Here is a 4,671-nt window from a genome sequence, read left to right as displayed (position 1 = left end):
TCAGTCACCAACTGACTGACAGCATTCCAGCAATAAAGAAGTTAAACTATAACACATACACACACCCATATCCCTATTTCTAGTACACACTGTATATGTGTATACATCACCAAGTATGAGATCTTTCATTTTAAAACACAAGTTTCTTTCTAAATCAGACTTTGCTTCATGGTACACCCAAGTTCATGGTGTTACTTGTGAACTTCAAAAAACATTGCAATAAGGAGCACATCACAAATGTTACCATTTTGCCACTTCTTTATCAAGTTTAAGATTCACAGTAGTTATCTATTCTTCCTGTTCTCCTAGTACATGAAAATTGCAAACATCAGATCACTGTCCATATTCCATACTGTCCATAATGGACAATATATCAATAACAGGGATTCTGAAAGTATATACTGCAAAATGCTTTTTAGAGATTAATACATTACGACCACAGTGGTAACCTCAGTAATAGTAGTATTGCTTTTTGCTTTTTCTGCTTTCTGGCTGGCTACCTCAGGCCTGCTTCATACCACTGCCAGCTTTGATCTTTCCTCGAAGCTGGAATAAAATCACTGCTGTTCACTGCATAACCAGACCTCACTCATGCTATCCTTTGCCTTACCATTTTCCCAGGAAAATGGTGAAGGGGAACAATCACCGATGGGTTCAGCCAGCGGGTAAGAAGCTATAGCGTTAAAAAGTAGAATGGACTCCCACCACCACCTCTGAAGCAAGGGCACAATAGAAATAAGATTTTCTGGGATGCAGTGAATTAGCTAATAAAGATATAGGATGAGGGACCACCACGTTTCTAAAACCTCACCGACTTGATATCTAAAATGCACATTTTCAAGTGGTCTGTTAATACTAGCAGGCACATATAGCAAACGTGCAGCAAGTGACTGACTGACCAGAGCGGAGCAGGGCCAAGAGGAAAGGATATCACTACAACAGTTTGTCATGGATAGCAGGTTGCACCAGTTCACTGTTTAACTCAGCTGTGCCAGACAAGGCTACTGTAACTCCGACAGATGTCATTTTAGAAAGGATGTTTAAAAGTGATGCAGTGGCATTATTTGAATGCAGATTTAAATTAGTATGGTGTGGAAGACACTAGGACCCATACATGCCATCAAATAATTCATATTTAGTCTTTGAAGAGGTGAAACAGGATTCTTTTTACATAAATCTCATACTGCAAGTAAGGGGGAGCTTACTAGGTTATGCTGGTAAAGCTTTACTGCTTGTTTTTCTTGGTAAGCTGTGAGAAATTACAGCTATTGAGAAGAGCTCAACTGGCAATACGCTTTGCACTTTTGTAGTCTCAAAATGTAATTGTGATTTATAGACAAATGCTCTCATTTAAGAATGCGTACCAAGCAAAGCAGAGTGTGTGTTGGATTTAAAATAAATTAATATATACTGCAAATGAATGAAAGGATGGAAGTCTTCCTTCTAAATGTGGTCTTGCTCAGGTATTTTTGATGGGTTATTTGGGGAATTTCATTGGGCTGTTATTTGGAATTTGCTTAATTGTGTCTTCAATAAAAGCAGACTTGTCAGACTTGAAGGGCACTATTTTGTGACACTGATTTATAACCAATGTTGTTTCAATACAAAAATAACACTCAAAGTGGTGTGAGATGAGATCTGGCTTGTATATAAATGTAATTGCCCCATGCCAGAGAACAAAACATACAAAATAAGTATTTGCAGAATACTTCTGTTAGGTTAAGTGATAAAAAGTATATCTTCATGAACACACAGGCATGAGGCAGGCGGGGAAGCCCCACAGACCCAGCAGGCACCTATGGGATGCGTGATCATGAGTGGATATCAAGCTGGACTGTCTGGGTAGGATGAGCAGCTTGGTAGCAAGGAATATGTGTGCAAGATAACCAGAGGAGCTGGCTGCTGGAGCAGGAGGCCCAATTGCTGGAGAGAATGAAGAGGTGGGGAGTAACTACTGATTAGACTGGGTGTTAATGCCAGTTACTGGGGATCCATGTTTTGTATATACACGTAAATATTTGCCGGCAGCAGACCTGCACCCAGGTTAACGAGAAAGGGGGACAGGATGAGACCATTGATGCCACTTGTGGTGCGTAAGTGCAATGTTTGCACTCATAAGCGCATGTTTGTGATCCTGTCTCTGTTGATCTGGGCAGCCAGATGTTTATATGCACACATATGTTGTGCACACATGTACATGGGTGTGCCTGTTGGGACTACATGCTCGGCATGGCTGCTAGCTGCAGCGGGGGGCACAGAGGTGCACCAGCTTCGCCTCTGTTGTGCTGCCAGATTCAGTGACTCCTAACACATTCAGCAAAAGAAATTGTATTTATTGCAATTGTGGCTCTCCTAAGCATCCTATTATATGATTGAGATGAGTAATGTTGTATTTCCAGATGTGAGTGCAAATACTATAGCTCAAGAAAGGATGGTGGTTTCATTTCCAAGTTGATGTGTCATACATGGCAAGGGTACCTTATTTTTTCCTTATTTTAAAAATTTTATATACACATAAATCCTAAGTATATTAGTAACATGAGTGATTTTGTTTTTACTATCTCTCAGCTTTGTCCTGGCTTTCCACCCTGTAGGGCAGTGTAAATAAATGAACAGTAGTTTGCTTGATGGTGCAACATCCACAGTGCAGGCAAGAAGACAATGCATCATAAGCAGCCTCAATGGAGACTTTAAGTTAATGGGTTGAATAAGGCGGTTAAATCAAATGCAAGTTAACCAAGTTTGCTTTGATAGCAGAGTATCGCAGATAAAAGGTAGGATTATTTACTTTTTGCAGACTTTAAATACAATCTCTGCTAGCTCTTATATGCTTAATTAGGAACGCTTGAAATGATTTCAAAGAATCAATTTCTACTTAAAAAAAAAAAGAGAGAGTGAGAGAGAGATTGAGTTAAAGAAGGGTTTTGTTAGCACAGAAAAAGAAGTGGGGCTGGGGACACCTCTAATTAAAGCCAAGTATTGTGCAGCTGCCTGCCCTTACTGGGGCATTGTGACCGGCCCTGCTCAGACACCTGCCATAACTTACCCAATAATTTTAGAGATTTTAGCTAAAGTGGCATCGATACTTTACACCTGGTGCAAGTTTGCCAGCTGTGTTCTCCAGAGGGAGACTTGTGCTCCATTCATTTACTGCTCTGCCGTTTGAGGGAGCAGATAACTAAACTGCAGTTGCACCTCCTGTCCCGTATTGGTATGGATGGTATGTATCACATGCTGTTATATTCCCATTTCTAGTTTTATATGACTGCATAGATCGATAACAGTATGAAGTAGTGTATGGCTTATTAGGCTGTGCTTAAAGGACCTGAAGTGTGGTTCTTATATATTGTCTTCCAATACACAGGCTGGTCTACGCTCTGAAGATAGGATGAGAGACCTGTTGTTATAATTTTTAGTGAAAGCTTTTCTCTTTGACCTGAAGCAGAGAAGGCCCCCACTTTTGAAAATACGGAGCAGGGCTCTAGCATCAGATGTGAGTAGGTTTGAACAGTTAATTTTGTCTGTCTAGATTGGGATATATGGAATCTATGCAATGTGATACCACCATGAGGATCTAAGGAAAGATAACTGTAAATCTAATTGCAAATCTCGTACCTAACAGTTGTATCGACAAAGGTCTAAAACGGAAAAAACTTGTGCTTGCCTTACAGTTTTAAACTTCTCTGCATAGAAAAAACTTGGTAAACATACAGGGTCTCTGATAGTTACTGTGAACAAGGTTTATTTGGAGGAATGCACAAGTGAAAAGAAATGTTAAATGTGTTTGTTGTGAAATACAGTATTTTTAATATATATCTAAAATGGTAATTGAGCTCCTCCTAAAAAATGAGACATCTTGGGCATAAATTCAACACCACGGTAGTGTTTCCGAGCCCTGTGATGCACACATCACCTAGCCTGTGTGAAAGAGCTTGCGCTGTGTGAGATGGCACCTCTCACGCCCTGCACTGAGGGCGCGCTGGTGGCGAGCCGCCTTTCTGGCGGTTTCTGCGGGTTTTCAGGCCCGGGCAGCCGCGTCACGGGTTAACGGTCACGGCGCCGCCCGCCGCGCTCGGCGCATGCGCGGAGCCGCGGGAGGGGCGGAAGGTGGCTCTGCCCTCCGCGTAGCCCCGCCCGCCTCATGGCGCCGGCGCTGCGCGCGCACCTGCCCCCCTCCTCCCTCCCGCCCCCGCCGGACGAGTCCATTGCACCACGGCGGGGGGGGGAGGGAGCAGCGCAGCAGGTCACTGCCCCCGGTGAAGAGCAAGGGCGGGTGGCCGGGGCAGGGGAGCAGCCGGGGGCGTCCGGGGCGCGGAGGGGGCCGCGTCCGGGTAGGACCGCGCTAGGGCCGGGACGCCGCCGCCTCCGACCCCACCGTGTACCCCCGTCCCCCCGCCCCGCGTTGGGCCGGCCCGGGCGCGGCGCGCGCCGCCTCCTCCCTCCTCCTTCCCTCCCCCTTCCCTCCCTCCGGCGTTGGTCCCGCCCGCAGGGTGCTCGCTCCTCTCCTCTCCGCTCCGCTCCGCTCCGGGCCGCTCGGGCGTTTTCTCTCTGCCTTAAAGTCGGTGAGCGCCGCGCTGGGGCCGGGGCGGCCGGGTCGCGGGGCCGGGAGCGTAACGGCCGGGAGCGGGGCCGCCCGTTAACGGCCGCTGCGGCGGGGGGGGAGGGGAGCGG

The 4,671-nt window shown here is 46.0% G+C and overlaps 1 protein-coding gene across 1 annotated transcript in view; it reads left to right on the top strand.

Annotated features, from left to right (window-relative positions):
- The first annotated feature begins 4,470 nt into the window (after positions 1–4,470).
- BZW1 (basic leucine zipper and W2 domains 1) overlaps positions 4,471–4,671 on the top strand; it is an 8,937-nt gene continuing 8,736 nt past the window's right edge. Inside the window, exon 1 of the mRNA XM_026047730.1 lies at positions 4,471–4,562. The gene's annotated coding sequence lies outside the window, so the exon portion shown is untranslated. The remainder of the gene's footprint in view (positions 4,563–4,671) is intronic.

This window comes from Nothoprocta perdicaria, unplaced genomic scaffold, assembly GCF_003342845.1.
Source record: "Nothoprocta perdicaria isolate Ctin4 unplaced genomic scaffold, notPer1 scaffold_11, whole genome shotgun sequence".
NCBI lineage: Eukaryota > Metazoa > Chordata > Aves > Tinamiformes > Tinamidae > Nothoprocta > Nothoprocta perdicaria.
The sequence above is the reverse complement of the archived record's forward strand: the minus strand, read 5'-3'. Positions and strand labels throughout refer to the sequence as shown.